Raw genomic sequence first — 16,273 nt, forward strand, 5'->3', positions numbered from 1 at the left:
CTCCTAAGACATAAGCATAGGCAAAAAGCACTCCAATACATGGAGAGATCAAGAAAAACCTGCTCACTATCAAAACAAACATGGCTACAGTCATGTGATTCACAAAAATAAATAATAAATATCAACAACTTTGAAAATTAAATGCAGAGACCAACCACAGACTGTATGCTTAAGTCAATTATTGATGCTCTCCTTTGATCATCCCACCATCAAAGGTGAGGCAGGTAGTAAGCAGGGAGAGGGCATTTTCGGTTGTGGAACTTCTCCCCCAGGAAGGCTCATCTGGCACTTATGCTGCTATCTTTTTATTCTCCCAGGCTTTAAAAAAAACTTTTAAAATGCTTTTTTATTATTTTATCTGGTTCTGCTGCTTTTAAATCACTGGCCTGTATTGTGCAACATGCTAAGTCAAACCTTGTCTTAGCAAGACTGAGCAAATGTTCACGCTTCTGGAGAGCAGCTTGCAACCACTTGACTCCTCCCTGGTCCTTTTCCCCGCTAAGCTCTACACAAAGCTTAGTGGGTTGTGTGAACCAACTCACTGTTTTATTATTTTAGCAGGTGTTTTTTAAATTGTTTTAAAAAAATTAAATTGTGTTTTAAATTGTTTTTAAAAGATGTGTTTTAAATTTGTATATTTGTTTTTAATGTTTTTAGTTACTGTAAACCACCCAGAGAGCTTCGGCTATGGGGCGGTATACAATAATTAGATAAATAAATATTTTACATCTTTTTTATTATAAATTTGTAATGCTGTTTTTAATCCTGTAAACTGCCCAGATTCTTATGATGAATGACAGCACAGAACTCCATTAATACAAAATAACTAAATAAAATAGGAGAGGAAGAGGATATTTCACACTACCTACTATACTGTCATTTATATCAAATTCCCAGGGAGAGATTACTGGGTCAGATTTTGACATCCCTATGGGGTGACACTATCTCTGTGAAAGAATGCTGATTACTATCAGATTGTGATTCATGTATCACATACAAAACAGCTTTGTTTGCTAAGGCAGCAAAACATATTCATGCAAATACTCTGAGTGCTATTGCAGTGGACTACAGGGGATTTGCTAAATTGAACTGTGTCTATTTCGTTACTGTAATATATATTTCTCATTTGGTTTGTAATGGCTATTAGTCAAATACAATAAAATGAATGATGATGAAATAGGAGGTAGCACTCTTACTTTTGTTAACTCTAGAACCCAATCCTTGAAAATCACATAACCAATTCCCATGTCAATAGGGGAATTCCTCAACTACAGTTGCATCATGGAAGTCCTGCTATAGATTTTCTCATCACATTATATGAGATAGGTTTGCAACCAGAAGCAGGGGGGGGGGGCAACAGCATTGGTGCTACAGCCAGATGTCCATGAAGACTTTCCAACTCTTCTGTCTTTTGCAGCCTTCAATTGTCATCCACTAACGGCAAGTGACAAGGTATTATTTTGAGGAATAAACAAACTATTAAGATATCACTGAATTTTCAAATTGTAGGCTTGCAGCCAACATAGTGTTAAGTCTCAGTCCCATCAGTGCAAGGATTTCCACCTGCGCAACAGAACTTTCCCACTCTCGTCCCCCCACACCCCCTAAATATGTTGTAGGGGTTCCCCCAATCCTTCAGAGCAGACTTGGGGAGGCTTGGTGGGTGCATGGGGGGAGGGGGGGCAGTACAGTTACGCAAGTTGAAATCCCTGTGCTGATGGGACTCGTTAGTTGAATACTGCCCATATTTTACTCAACTGGAGACACACAAATGTGGTTGACTGGGGAGGGGCCTCAGGGACTGGGGAGGAGCCTACTCTTGATTGCCCTTCATCATAAGATTCCAGGAAATTATGGTCTATGTGCGCACAAGTAATGTCGTCCAGAATGGTATAGCTCATTCTTCACCTTGCCATCAGCTTTTTAATCAATTAATATAGGATGTATTTACTATATGTCTATGTGTATAGAGCCCAATTACATGTGATCTTAACTGTGCGGTTCTGCCCTAGACCATAGTTTTTCTCCCCACAAATTGCCAGCATAGGGGAAGCCGGTCTGGATCAGAACCTTAATGGAGGTTAGGGAGCTTTAACCCTTTGCCCCTTACAGTGGGCTACATCCATGCTGGGGGGTCCGAACCTGCAATTTGCATTGCAAAAACTAATGGGACCTTTGCTGCAATGCAAATTGCTGGTGTGGAGAGCCCAATTCAGATCAGAACTGCTGAAGGAGGCAGAGCCCTCCCCACATGCTAGGGTGAAAATCTAGGTTGTTGACAATTTGTTGGGAAAAGCCTGCACTCAAGGGCAGAACCATGCAGGTAAAGTCACATATAGTTCAGCCCTATAGACCACTCTTCTTTGGCAACCTAAGTAAGCTTACCTAGTGCTCCCAGGCAATTACCCATATAGACACTGGCCAAACTGAGATCTGGTTATTCAGAGGTATACTGCCTCTGAACATGGAGATTTAATTTAACTATCATAGCCAGTAACTGTTGACAAACTATTTCCATCTCAACGTTTATTTATTAAAGTTATAATTAAAGGCAATTAACCGTTCTTCTTCCCTTCCATAGCCGGTTGTTGAACCAAGCAGTATTTCACATGTTGTCTAGCATATATACCCATAAATCATGTCAACCTCCTTGCAGCAGCTTCTTCATACACCCCCAAGGCTATTCCAGACAGGTTCCCAGCAAAACAAATATGCAGACTTTTTATTATGATTGTACTTTCTGTCATTTTTCAATAAAATTCCCAGAGTGGTTTACACATCAACAGTATTAAAAACAAGAAAGCATTGTTTTGTTCTTGGTATTATTACTATTGATTTCAAACTTAATATTGTTAATTTATTGTTAACAAAACACTGTTGTTGCTCAGAGTTGCACAAAATCCAGATTATTCCATAGGGAAGTGTTTAAGATATCTTGAACAAACTAAAAAAAAAATTGCTGGCAAACTGAAATTCTTCCCCCATGTTAACAGGACTGCTGCAAGCACCTATTGTATAATATCTGTGTCATTGCAGGCAATGAACCCAACTCCATGTTTGTCACTATACTGTGACTTTCATATCAGTTCTCAGCCTGCAAAGAGAACTCTCACATAGGAGATAATTGAAAATAATTAGATTCAAAGAAAAGCCAGGAAAATCCCTTTGTCTGATTAACCCCCACATTAAAAATTCAGTCTTCGACAGTTTAGCTGGACAGTCTTCTTTACCTTGAATCTAGTCAATTTCTGCTCCCTGTTTGTAGAAGCAACATAGTCATCTTCCCCCTCAACCAGCAAGACTATCCTCCTGAAATTTTAGAAGACACAGTGGCTATTAACTTCATTTTATTTAAAACATGTGTACCACAGAAGTTCAATTATATGTGTCCCTAAGGAAAATAAACACACACAGGAGAATAAAATTCTTTATATCTGAAGCTGTAGTGACAGAAGACTTGGAGAATGAGCATGAGATGGCTAGTGGGGAATGAAGGCTAAGGGCTGACTAAGAGGTCAGATTAGCCTACTTAAGGAAATGGTATATCTTGTACCCTTTATTTTCAGTTCTGTATCATTTCCAAAAAGTAGTTATGAGAGGCTACTGTTCAGCACCATGAGAGCTGTCCTGTGATGTTCTGCAGGGTTCCATCTTGTCCCCCCATGCTATTTAACATCTATATGAAGACGCTGGAAGCTGTGAACAGGAGATTTGAAGTGAGATGCCATCGATATTCAGATGACACCCAACTCTCTCTCTCTGCTCCATCTGAATCAGGAGAGGCAGCTGAGGTGCCAGACTGGTGCTTAGAGGCGGTGACAGTCTAGATCTGGGCCAATTAATTGAGGCTAAATCCTGAAAAGACAGAGGTGTTATGTGTCCAGAGATCTCATGTCCAGAAGGTGGGGAGACAGCCTGTTCTGGATGGGGTTGCACTCCCATTGAAGGAGCAGGTTCACAGCTTGGGGATACTCCTGGATCCGACAATGTCACTGGATGCTCAGGTGGCCTCAGTGGCTAGGAGTGCCCTGTTCCAGCTCCAGCTAATTGCCAGCTTCGACTCCTTTTGGACAGAGATAGCTTGGCCACAGTACTCCATGCTCTGGTAACATCCAGACTGGATTATTGCAATGAGCTCTACATCAGGCTGCTCTTGAAGATGACTTGGAAATTTCAAATGGTCCAAAATGTACCAGTCATATTTGCTGGGGTTTCCTTTAGATCTCGTATAACCCGTTTTAAAACAGCTGCACTGGTTGCCAGTTCAGGCCCAATTCAATGTGCTCACACTAGTGTTTAAAGCCCTTAAACAACTTAGATCGCAAATATCTGAAAGACCATCTCCTTCCCTACAGACCCTCTTGGGTGTTGAGGTCAGCAGAGGAGGGCTTTCCGGTAGTTCTGTAAACCTCGGAAGTTGGAGAGGTGGTGACCCGGGAGAGGCCATTCTCTGCGGTGGCCCAAGTTGTGGAACTCCCTCCCCACCAAGGTGCGTCTGGCAACTTCATTGTACAGTTTTGCTGAAGATGCACCTCAATGGCCTTTGACACTTCAGACGTATATTTTTAGGACCCACCCTATTTTGTGATTTTAGATTTTTAATGCTATGTTTGTTTATTTATTTTATTTATTATTTGATTTATATCCCACCCTTCCTCCCAGCAGGAGCCTATTTCAAGATGGTTGTAACCTGTCCTGGAACCTTTGGGTGAGGGGTATGTAATAAACAACAATCCATCCTGTGGACATGCCCCCTGGTTCCACACTCTGAGGAACCATAATGGCCAGATTAGGAGCACATTTGGGAGGACATTTTATTGTTGATGGACATAAGTTTTGACTCTTGAGTAATTCTTCTGGAAACTATGAACTTTCCAACATCGCTGAAACCAAGTATGCCAGAGCAAAAATCAAGTGGAACTGTTATTAGGGTATGAACACCCTTTAAGAAATACAGTGAAATATAGTAAAGTTTTAAGATAAAATCTTAGTATCACTAACCCATCAGTAGGTTGAAAGCTTCATCCATTAACATGGCCTTTGAAATTATCACTTTAAATATATGGTAGCTTTAACTGACGGAATTTAAAGGTTTATATGCACACAAGGAAGATGGAAATAAACAACATATATAAACTATCACTAAGGCAAACATGCACACCCTGACACAGAGAACCACAGGAGACTACATACACACTGCTGTGATTACAGATAAATTGTACCTAATGCATGTAGGGGTCACCAACCTTTTTAGTCCAGAGGGAACATTCAAATTTTCAGAGTGTGCTGGGGGCACCAGTCACAAAATGGCTGCCATGGGGGCATGGCATAACACAAAATTAGAGAGTAGTCATGGTGAAGCTTTCCCCATAATTGTATTTCCATACTAGAAAAGGCTTGACCTGTTGAATTTCTGCCTGCCATGCAACTGTTAAAGGCACAAGAACAATGTTTTCCCCAATGCCAACACTAAACCAATGCCTAAGCTACCAATCTGTACCCACTTAACTGGCAGTAAGCCCCATTAAACACAAAGTGACTTGCTTCTGAGTAGACATGTATACCATTGTACTGTAAAGTTAACTATACAGTAAATTCTTAATTAGTCCCTGGTGTTTAGCTCCTGCCAAGCAGAAAACATGCCTAAGCCTCTTTGCAAAGTTTTCACATTTGCCTTTTGAGGGGAGAGGGATTCTTTAACATTCACACACACACTTATTGTGTATGAACCCAGGTGAACCCAGCACAGGAAAGATGCATCTTTTGCTAGGACAAAAAGAAGGGCAAACTATGGAGATTCCAAGGACTAGGGGGAAAAGACAGAAGCAGGAAACGTGCATTAAAAGGGAGGGCAAAACAGTAGCTCTTTAGGACCCCAGGGATTCCTACTGCCTGGTGTCCAAACAACTCACTTATCAATCACAGCTCTGACATCACTCAGTGGCTAATGACACTCAGGCAATGATAGCCAGGCTGGCTCATTTTGCAGAAATTGCTTAGAAGGGTACTTGCACATTTTGCTCCACAACTTTCTTTCTAGGAGGGCTAGAGACTTACTTAAAAAAAAATATGAAAGCTCAGATCCTGGTCTACCCCTGGCCTAACACATATGGGAATTCTGTAGGGTTCTGCATGCATTCCCATGATTCTATAATTTCATTAAATGGATCTTCTTTACCTCCTAATCTAGCAATTTCATTGGGCATACCTCCAGTGCCACTTCTTCCCCATACACTCAGCTCCTATATACATTCTCATTGCAGCTTCACACACAATCCATGCTGCTAGCCAGGCACTCATTCCAGCAGTCACAGTAGATTTAAGCCCACATTTTGGGTAATCCACAGCCATGATTGCTTATATATCTATTTCCAATAGTATATGTCAAACTATCTGTGCTCTTCCATGTACTCACCCAGGAAGTCTACCTGCCCATTTTGAGAAATACTGTATTAATCATGTTGCAGCAGGCTTTCATACACAATGTCTAACATAGGCAGAAACCCAAAGGTTCTGGCACCTTAAAAATTAACTATTGTAAAGGGAGTTCTTGTATGCAAGAGCCTGCTCCATCAGATAATGACACAGACAGAGCTGGTCTTAGATACAAATACATACACAGATATAAATGGATTTGGAGAATGCAGAAGAAATTGCATCACTCCATCATGGTAATTGAAATTAAATGTTCAAGGCAAAAACAAATGGGAAAATGCTCATGTCAAAAAAAAGTAGCTACTACATCCTTTTTGCTGTGTGTGCCTATGTAAGACAATGAGGTGAAGAATTCTCTAGGGAAGTAAGTTAAAGAAAACAGCACACTCAAAAAGAGTATGTAAATCATGTAGATATCAAGTGCGAAAAAATTTTTATACTCCACTTTTGTTATTCTATCCTCAAATGGAAATAAATCAAGCTATTATCTTTGTAGTTTTATCTGGAATAAAGAAGACGGACTGATGACCTTTTTTATCCTCTGAACAAAATTGTGTAACATTTATTTACAAGTCTGTTATATGACAAAGAAAATACCTTCAATGAAACTTTACTCAAAAATCCGGGGTGATCTAGCATATAATTTAACACAACATTGCTGAAAACAGAAAAGAAAATGCTGACGGGTACGGACTTGATAAGAAGTTTTTACAAGTTCCCCCAAGTGAACTTGGGAACTTACAAACAATTAAAACTGTAGATATAATAAAGATCCAGTGCTGAGGCAGAAACTACAGTTGACTAGGGCTCAAGTTACAGGAAGTCAGATTTCAAGTGAACATCAGGAAAAACTTCCTGTTAGAGTGGTACAACAATGGAGCCAATTACCTAGGGAGGTGGTGGGCTCTCCAACACTGGAGGCATTCAAGAGGCAGCTGGACAGCCACCTGTCTGGAATGCTTTAAATTGGATTCCTGCATTGAAGAGGTGGTTGGACTCAATGGCCTTATAGGCCCCTTTCAACTCTATGATTGTGACTCTTATTACTTGATTAGCTATCCAGAAGGTGTTTGGCCCGACAATAAAAACTGTAGCATAAAGAACTACATTTAAAAACTCTGGGAAATGGCTTTAAAAACTGACTGAACTTTCAATATTTTACACTCAGAACTAAAAGACCCAAATATGTTTTCACTAATATAATTACCTAGCCCTGTAGTTACTTATTTTTTCCACATGGTGGCACTTTAGTACTGTCATGGAAGGCTCACTGATTTCATTAATTATGTCATGTTCCTTCATCTTTTCTAGCTCCAGTTCCACCTTATGGAGTAAGGGAATGGGGAGTCTGCATGCTGTATCATTTGGCATCCGGTCTTAAACAATGTACTTTTCGTAGGCCTGTGCCCGAAAAACTCCTATTTCTTTCAGTAGTTCCAGTTTGGCCTTTACTCCACAACTTAGATTAATTATTTATTAGACATTTATAAACCACACTTTCTTAGAAAATACAACTAGGTGGTGGACAAAATAAAAATACAATTTAATAATAACAGTAAAATTATCAGTAACATATTAATGAAAACTGGTTGATTAAAAATTCACATTCCAAAAGCCTGTATAAGCAATCATTTTTAAAAGGTGTCTGAAACAAAGCAGGGATGCCAAACTTCTATTGGCACAATGTTCCACAGGGCAGGGCCTGCCACAGTAAAGACCAATCAAACCTCAGGGGCATATAGGATCACCAAAAATAGTCCAGTTTATGACCTTGTGTCACAAACACCAAGGGTGGATAACTTTTTTGGGACGAAGAGTCACATTCAAAATTAGCCAACCTGAAGGCTGCAAGGCTCATGCACACACTACATATATGTTCACCAGACATACAGCACACACAAACCCACACATATAGATAATACATGCACACACACACAGAGCACACATTCTCTCAATCACATAGATGCATACTGATTCCCCTAGGGAAATGTGGATCCTATGAAAAGTTGGGTGTCCACCTCTGCTGTTGCTTCTTGAGCCATCTATATAAAACACAATTGCAAAATGCCCTATTTTTGAACAGTTCCTGCACTGTGCTCATTTACCTTGGCAATGTTGTAAACGTGTGCATGCTGTCTGAAAGAGTTGGGTCTTTTCCTGCACAGTACTTTTTTCTGCACTTTCATTTGTGCTGTTATTACACAGCATGAATTTGCCCTTTTAAAAATTAAAAATTGCTGTTGCTACACCTGGTTCTCCAGCTATGTCCCCTTTTAGAAAGAGAAAACTTGGCCACAGTACTCCATGCTCAGGTAACTTCCAGAATGGACTATACTACAAATGCACTCTGCATAGGGCTGCCCTTGAAGACGACTCAGAAACTTCAACTGGTCCAAAATGCAGTGGCCTGATTACTTGCTGGGGTTGCTTTTAGAACTCACATAACCCACACTGTAAAACTGTTGCACTTGTTGCCAGCCCGTTTCCAGGCCCAATTTAAGGTGCCTAACCGTGCATATAAAGTCCTAACTGACTTAGGTCCCAAATATCTGAGAGACCGCCTCCTTCCCTACACACTCTCTTGGATATTAAGGTTAGCAGAAGGGGCCTTCTTGCCAGTTTCGCAACCCTCAGAAGTTTGGAGAGGATGGCCTGGGAGAGAGCATTCTCTACGGCAGCCCCCAAGTTGTGGAATTCCCTCCTCACAGAGGTGCACCTGGCACCTTCATTGTACAGTTTTCAGCAAATGCTAAAGATGTGTCTCTGTATCCTGGCCTTTGGCACTTGAGATGTATGTTTTCAGGACCCGCCCTATTCTTGTGAATATAATTTGTTTTAATTGCTTTTAATAATGAATTTTAGACTGCTGTAACCTGCCCTGGGACTTGCTGGTGAAGGGCAGCCAATTAATGATGATGATGATGATGATAGCAGCATGTTATGCAGTAGAGGTTAAAACTTTTGTCCAGTCTCTGGGCCTAGAAAGAAATACAAAATTCTGCTACAGGAAGGACTTCTTTTGCCACCGTCAAAGAGGCAAGTAAAATGTCTGCCCTTATTAACAAGGCTGGTTTAAACTTGACATCTTACACTATTTCATGGAAGCCTTGAATGACTTCCTTTATTCTGCCATTTATTTTTTCCACCAGGTGGCACCTTACTACCATACTTAGTTGGTATAGTCACATTCAATTAACCTTTTTCAATAAGCAGTTTTGCTTGTTAGTGGAGAATCATTCTTAGTTTACACTTCAGAGTCACATAGGCCTTCCATTTACAAACTATTGGAAAGGAAACATTTCTTGTCTGTCACTATCCTCAGTGTAATGCACCTATCTTCAGTATAAAGTATATATACTACGGGTGGAATCAAATGGTGCTTTAGTCCATCTTTCTTCCCCTTCTCTTGCTTTTTCATGGTGCTTTCAGATGCTTTCAGATGATGTCGTAGTGCTTCCCGCAATTTTTTCACTAGCTTCCCGGCTTTGGATATCATGGAGAAAACGTTTTGATTTTTTAAAAATCCTAATGCAGTGCTTATTTTTCAAATAGAATGGATCCTCCACTTACCACCTAATCTGTGATGTTGTGGTAGATGTGGCCTGCCAGCATTTTGGAGATTCCTTCTCAGATTCCATTCTGATTCTAAGGGCCCATTCACACAGCGACTTACTGTGAGATTGATGCTACTTGCACCCCTGTTTAATTTGCATGCTTCTCATGACATTGCAGGCAAAGAGAAGCTAGGACACAGTTTTTCCCTTTAAATCTGCATTAAACCAATCTGGGGGTAATGTGAAAAGTGAAGGAAAAACCGTCTCTGCTTCTCAGAATTACTCCATGGCGCTTTGCTTATACTTTTTTGCTGGATGGGTGGATCCTTGCTTTCAGATACTCCCCTTTCTCCACCCACTAAACTCTCCATGAATTTCATTGTTTCCAGCAGCTTCACCAGCCACTTCCGCCTCTCCTACACCTGAGTTTGCTATAGCTTTCCTTCCTCCCCCCCCCCCGCTCTAATCAGTTTCCTGTCAACTGCACTCAACACTCTGGGCTTCTGCCAGGACAAGCGTGCAATTGACAAGAAGAAACAATGAATCTGACAAAGAAAACCATCTCCTCCCCCCTCTAATCAGTATGGTGTCAATTGCACCCCAAAGCTGTCAGGCTTCAGCAGGCAGAGGCGAGCAATTGACAAGAAACACTGACCAAAAAAAAAGGCTTCCTCTTTTCCCTTAGCAATAGCAATACACCAGAGGAAGTAAACACATAAATTTGGGGGCAGGGGCACGAAACAGGGAACCCAATCCTTCCCAGAGGAACGCCAACTAGTGTGAATGGAAAACAGCGGATCTGAAGGTAGGAAGTGTGAACCTTGCAAATCTATCATGATGGCAAAAGCTATGTCTTTACTACGTCTTTCAGCTCCTGTGTGAACAAGCCCTAATATCATCCTTCCCCACCCAACCCCACCCCTATTCATAAAAACCTATGTTACCTGGGAGATTGGGGAGGGGGTTGTTGTTGCAAGAAGAGGGGAAGGATGCAGGGGAAGTCATCCAAAAGTGGAAAAGAGGTGGGTGGGCGAGATCTGAGTGCTACACAATTCCTCCCCCTTTCAACTTTAATTTCATAGCTGGAAATTTTCAGGTTTTTCTAAGGCTGACGGGACATGCACAACTACATCTGCCTCACACAGCAGGGAAGAGACCTCCCCTTGGACCTTCTCCACTTTTGCAGTGAGAGAAAGAACTAAGATTACCCTCCTTTATAAAAACTTGTGGGTTTTGGGTGTGGCAAGAGGTTTCCCGGGGAATAGGAAAGGCTGCAGTTCTATCCTCACTTGCCTGGGAGTAAGTCCTACTGAATTTATCACAGCTTACTTCCGAGTATATATAGTTAGGATTGCATTACAAATACTCTTTATTCAACTGTGGAAGTCTATGCACATTTGCAGGATGAGCAATGGGGGTGAGGGGAGGAGTGGGTGCAGCCGAGAGGGGCAGGAGAAAACAGTACTCAGATATGTGATCATCAAGCCACTCCTGTTGGTAAGATTGCCTTGCAACACAATTTTTGTGGGACATTGCAATGGAAAATCACGTATGGTATGACTACATCGTTGAAACCTGCTAATAAGAAAACCTGGAAAACTTACACAAAAAAGCTCATGTCTGAATACACCCTATAACTACACAGATTCTAACTATATTGGTATCTCTAACAATGGGAGGTATACACAGCAGATGTATATGGGATAACTGCAAGACAAAACTGTGTTAGCCCTTCTGGTTCTCTTTTCAGTACATTTAAATTAAATGATGCAGCTCTTCCCTTTGAGTAAATTTCATCAGGGGGAATAACAGCAGTGCACCATTTGAATCTCAGCAGTATCTATACACTGTTGTGTTGGGGTTCAGGGAGAAAACAATACATATTCAGACCTTCAACAACAACTTTACTGCAATGTGAATGAGGGGAAAGCAGTGTGATTTCTGCAGTTCACTGGCAGGGGCTGCCATTCTTGGTTGCTGTATTTCAGCCGTAGTTGCTGGTAAGGAAAAATCATTGATCTCTTCATTGCACTGTTCTGATGAGTTCAGAGACTGCAGCAGATAAAGCAACTACTGGTCGCTCTAAAAGAGATGGTTCTAATGGTTCTGCTGCTGTCACATCCCTCTGAGAGGAATGCCTTCTCAATTGATCAATGTGACGATGCCATACTTCATCAGCACTCTGGACCTTGTAAGATACAGATCCAATGACCCCGATAATTGTGGAAGGAACTCACCTGGATCCAGATACATAGTTCCTTGCAAAATCCTGTTCACAAGGGAAGAATGAACTAAGAGTATGTGCTGATAGAGCAACATACACAGCACACCAGCTAAGTCAGGATGAGGACGTTCAAGCTAAGTTTTAAGCTGACACCCCATGAGCAGCTCAGTGGACCCCAGTTGCTGGACATGGAGTGACATGTTGAGTAATGAGGAACCTGGAAGTTCACTTTAGGGCATCCTTTGTTGTTTGCATCATCTGTTCCACCTGTCCATTTGCTTGGGGGCGATGAGGTATAATGGTGACAGTTTGGATAAGGTTTCTATTTGGAAACTCCTTGAACTGCACTGATGTAAATGCTGACCCACTATCAGAAACTATATTGGGTGATCCATGTGTCGCAAATTGGCACAAGGCTGCAATTGTCGCAGTAGATGTTTCTGATGGAACCAAGACCACCTCAAGCCATTTTGAGTTAGAGTCTGCCAAAATCAAAACGTTCTTACTTTGGAAGAGACATGCAAAGCCAATATGGGTTCTTGACCAAGGCATCTTGGTCACTTTCCAGGGAAAGGTTAGGAGCCCTTGGTGGGTTATGTTGATTGCACTCGTTTACAGTCTTTTCAATGTCTGAATCAATTCCAGGCCACCAGACATAGCTTCTAGCTAATGCCTTCATATGTACAATTCCTGGATGTGCTGCATGTAGTGTGGCCAAGATAGTTTGATGCCCACCTTCTGGAATAACAACATGGTGTCCCCATAAGAGGCATCCTTTATGGGCTGACAGCTGTCAAACTACAAATGGCTTGAATTCCTCAGGCAGTTTCTCAACTGGCCATTCCTTCCATACCCAGTTTAAAACATGATCCAGTTTAGGACTCCAAGCAGTTAATCTTGTAGTTTGATCTGTCTGGAGAGGGGGTCTGGAAGAGCTTCTGACATCAAAATCTCCATTGGTGGTGGCACCTAATAATCTGGAATCTGCAGGGCAGCTGGCTCAAGGCATCAGCATTGGCTATTGTTTTTCCTCGCTTGTAGAGAAGTGTGTAGTCATAGGAACCAAGCAAAAGATTCCAGCACTGCATACGTGGTGACATAACTAAGGATGTAGGTTTATCTTTTGACAAAACTCCCAAGAGAGGCTAGTGATCTGTATGAATGCAAAACAAGCAACCACAGAAATAATTGTGGAATGTTTTAACTCCTGCAATAACAGCAATTTGTCAATTTGTGCATAGCTCCGTTCAGGAGATGACATAGTTCTTGAATAGAAAGCAATTACTGCTTCAGTGCCATCTAGCAGTAAATGGTGAAGTACAGCATGGATACCATAAAATGAAGCATTGGTGCTAAGAAGTAATGTTTCTGTTCATCGTAATGTACAAGCATGAAATTGGAAGTCAGTAACTTCTTGACATTCTGGAAAGCTTCCTCGTGTTGCTGAGCCTAACCCCAAGGAACTCCCTTCCCCAGCAAGCAGTGGAGTGGCTGGCTGCACAATGGTGGCCTTGTTTGGGAGAAACACATGGTAGAATTTAAGGAGCCCAAAGAAGCTTGCAGCCCATTTTGATTTTGGTATAGGTGCATCATAGCAAAAGCAAAAGGAGATAGAAACACAGTCAGAACCCTACATGCAACAATACAGCGACTAGTACGTAGGGACAAAAAGAACTATTACAATAGATATTGTATAGAAATAGAAAAGGACAACAAAAAGGGAAGAACAAGAGCACTGTTCCAAAAGATTAGAGAAATGAAAGGGAAATTTAAACCAAGAGTAGGGATGTTGAATAATCAACAGGGGAACACACTGACTGACCAAGACGAAATAAAAGCAAGATGGAAGCAATACACTGAAGAACTCTATAAAAGAGATGCCCAGATGACAAGATTCATTCATGGAAGAACCGTATGATGAAGAAACAGAAATGTTAGAATGCGAGGTGAACGCTGCTCTTAAAATACTTGGAAGAAACAAATCACCAGGAATAGATGGCATACCAATAGAGTTGCTACAAGCTACTGAGACTGAATCTGTCCAAATTTTGATAAAAATTTGTCAAGAAATATGGAAAACTAAACAATGGCCCACAGACTGGAAGTGTTCCATATACATTCCAATTCCAAATTTTATTTATTTATTTATTTATTATTTCAATTTATATACCGCCCTTAGCAGAATAGCTCTCAGGGCGGTGAACAAACAAGATAAAATACAATATATCATAATAAAAATCATAAAAACATATACAAACAAACAACAAAAAACACTACAAAAACACAATACGACAAAAATTAAAAAATACAGATTAAAAGATTAAAATGGTTAAGAAAATTAAAATGCCTGGGAGCATAAAAAGGTCTTTACCTGGCGCCGAAAAGATAGAAGTGTAGGCACCAGGCGTACCTCTTCGGGGAGGCTGTTCCACAACTCAGGGGCCACCACAGAAAAGGCCCTAGATCTAGTAACCACCCTCCGGGCTTCCCGATGGGTTGGAACCCAGAGGAGGGCCTTAGATTCTGAACGAAGTGAACGGGTAGGTTCGTATCGAGAGAGGCGTTCCACAAGGTATTGAGGTCCCACGCCGTGTAAGGCTTTATAGGTAAGAACTAGCACCTTGAATCTCACCCGGAAGCAAATAGGAAGCCAGTGCAGACACGCCAAGACAGGTGTTATATGCGAAGACCGACTGGTCCTCGTCAGTAGTCTGGCAGCTGCGTTCTGCACCAGCTGAAGCTTCCGAATTGTCTTCAAGGGCAGCCCTACGTAGAGCGCATTACAGTAATCCAATCTTGAAGTTACCAGAGCGTGAACAACGGAGGCGAGGTCGTCCCTGTCCAGATAGGGGCGTAGTTGGGCTACCAGACGAAGATGGTAAAACGCATTCCGTGCCACCGAGGCCACTTGGGCCTCGAGAGACAGGGAAGAGTCGAGAAGAACCCCCAAGCTACGTACCTGTTCCTTCAGGGGGAGTGTAACCCCATCCAGAACAGGGTTAACATCCACCATCTGAGCAGGGAAGGCATTCACCAACAATGTCTCGGTCTTGTCTGGATTGAGTCTCAGTTTATTAGCTCTCATCCAGTCCATTATCGTGGTCAGGCAACGGTTCAGCACATCAACAGTCTCACCTGAAGAAGATGAAAAGGAGAAATAGAGCTGCGTGTCATCAGCATACTGATGGCAACGCACTCCAAAACTCCTGATGACTGCACCCAGTGGCTGCATGTAGATGTTGAAAAGCATGGGGGACAAAACCGACCCCTGAGGGACTCCGCAATGGAGAGTCCATGGTGTCGAGTGATGTTCCCCAAGCACTACCTTCTGGTGATGATCCGCGAAGTAGGAGCGGAACCACTGCCAAGCAGTGCCCCCGACACCCAACTCCGCGAGTCTCCTCAGAAGGATACCATGGTCGATGGTATCAAACGCCGCTGAGAGATCAAGGAGAATCAACAGAGTCACACTCCCCCTGTCCCTCTCCCGACACAGGTCATCATACAGGGCGACCAAGGCTGTTTCGGTGCCTAAACCGGGCCTGAAACCGGATTGAAACGGATCTACATAATCGGTTTCATCCAAGAGCACCTGGAGTTGGCTGGCAACCACCCGCTCCAAAACCTTGCCCAAAAAAGGGACATTTGCCACCAGTCTATAGTTGTTTAAATTATCTGGGTCCAAGGAGGGTTTCTTTAAAAGAGGTCTCACTACTGCCTCCTTGAGGCTACCAGGGACCACTCCCTCCCTCAAGGAGGCATTAACCACCTCCTTGGCCCAACCGGTGGTTCCAGCCCTGCCAGCTTTCACTAGCCAAGATGGGCAAGGATCCAGAACAGACGTGGTCGCCCGAACCATTCCAAGCACCTTGTCCACTTCCTCGAGCTGCACCAACTGAAACTCATCCAATAAAGAAAGACAAGGCCGTGCTCCGGACACTTCAATGGATTCATCTGTCACAACATCAGAGTCAAGGTCCCTGCGGATACATGCAATCTTATCTTGAAAGTGTCCAGCAATTTCATTACAGTGGGTCTCAGATGTTTCCATAGTATCGTG

At 42.2% G+C, this 16,273-nt stretch overlaps 1 protein-coding gene across 25 annotated transcripts in view; it reads right to left on the reverse strand.

Annotated features, from left to right (window-relative positions):
- STK33 (serine/threonine kinase 33) overlaps window positions 1-16,273 on the reverse strand; it is a 161,304-nt gene that overhangs the window by 132,862 nt on the left and 12,169 nt on the right. For 3 of the 25 annotated variants that reach the window (XM_061610330.1, XM_061610332.1, XM_061610327.1), the window contains exon 2: window positions 3,231-3,309. The exons of 21 other annotated variants lie outside the window; for them this stretch is intronic. The gene's annotated coding sequence lies outside the window, so the exon portion shown is untranslated. Of the gene's footprint in view, window positions 1-3,230; window positions 3,310-10,005; window positions 10,066-16,273 lie in introns of those variants that run through there. One more of the 25 variants, XM_061610329.1, reaches the window with a different exon arrangement.

The sequence above is a fragment of the Rhineura floridana genome, chromosome 2 (assembly GCF_030035675.1).
Source record: "Rhineura floridana isolate rRhiFlo1 chromosome 2, rRhiFlo1.hap2, whole genome shotgun sequence".
Classification (NCBI taxonomy): domain Eukaryota; kingdom Metazoa; phylum Chordata; class Lepidosauria; order Squamata; family Rhineuridae; genus Rhineura; species Rhineura floridana.